The sequence below is a fragment of the Mus musculus genome, chromosome 4 (assembly GCF_000001635.26).
Source record: "Mus musculus strain C57BL/6J chromosome 4, GRCm38.p6 C57BL/6J".
Classification (NCBI taxonomy): Eukaryota; Metazoa; Chordata; class Mammalia; order Rodentia; family Muridae; genus Mus; species Mus musculus.
In genome coordinates, this window is record NC_000070.6 from 64,443,750 (window position 1) to 64,445,088 (window position 1,339).

The 1,339-nt window shown below is 39.4% G+C and overlaps 1 non-coding gene across 1 annotated transcript; it reads left to right on the forward strand.

Moving 5' to 3' along the window:
* The first annotated feature begins 980 nt into the window (after positions 1 to 980).
* Positions 981 to 1,109, forward strand: Gm23950. Its single transcript, XR_003955527.1, has one exon. It is a non-coding gene; the product is annotated as a small nucleolar RNA SNORA17 (small nucleolar RNA).
* Positions 1,110 to 1,339: the final 230 nt, after the last annotated feature.

Here is a 1,339-nt window from a genome sequence, read left to right on the forward strand (position 1 = left end):
AGTAGGGACTTACTTTCCACTTCTGGGAGACTCAAGAGCAATAGCTATAAACTGTATGTTTTGGAAGCCCCTTGGCTAACTCTGGATAACAACTTGAGAGGGCTTCTTATATTTAGTTTTGGGGTTTTTGTTAGGTGGACTTTGGTTTTTGGAGGGAGTACTGTCAATCCAGATGTTAAATGTTCACTTAAACTATATATGCATAGCATACATAGACATATACACATATATGTATATGTGTGTATGTATGTAAAAGGTTTTAATTTTATGTAAATCATTGATAGTATAATTATTTAGGCTCTTTGAAGACATCCTTACTTATATTTTTACCTTCTTTCCTTTGTATTTATCTCCTTCTGTTTTCTTCATTAGATTGTCCCTTTTCCATATTTCTCTAACAACTAGATGTGTACATGCAAATGGATAAAATTTAATCTGCATTTATTACCTCTCACAAAGCCTAACTCCCAATGGGCCAAAGATATAAGCATCAAACCTACCTAAAACTGAAAAAAGAAAGAAAGAAAGAAAGAAAGAAAGAAAGAAAGAAAGAGAGAGAGAGAGAGAGAGAGAGAGAGAGAGAGAGAGAGAGAGAGAGAGAAGGAAAGAAAGAGAAAGAAAGAAAGAGAAAGAAAGAAAAACAAAAAAATATAGTAGCATGCTACAGGATGTACATGTAGGAAAATGTACATTTGCTTAAGAAGTTCAGCCGGGTGTGGTGGCTTTAATCGCAGCACTTGGGAGGCAGAGGCAGGCGAATTTCTGAGTTCGACGCCAGGCTGGTCTACAAAGTGAGTTCCAGGACAGCCAGGGCTACACAGAGAAACCCTGTCTCAAAAAAACAAAAACAAACAAACAAACAAAAAAGCAAACAAAACAAAACAACCAAAAGGAATTAAATTCAACAATTGACAAGTGGGACTTAATAAACTATGTGGCTTCTACATAAATAAAGAAACAATCAACCAGCTAAAAAGGAAGCCCCCTAGAGACATTGCAGGCTTGGCTACAGTGTCCCAGGTGAATCCGTAGGTGGAAGAGAGGAAACAGGTTGAAATATGCTCAGTGTTCTAACATATGAACCTCTGAATGATTATTAGCCTAACATTCCCTGAGAAAAGCAAGTCTGAGATGACTACCAGTCTGGTGTGAGGGGGCCTGGACAGGGAGCTAGCCTGACAATCAACAATCTGCACTGCAGAAATCTTGGTGGACTCCCAGGATGGGGAGCAACTGGGAGACCAGAAGAACCCTGTCTGGGATCACAGACCTAAGCAGAAGTACGTCTAATATAGACAACCCTCACATGGGGGCTACTCAGGTAAGCTGGGCAAGGACT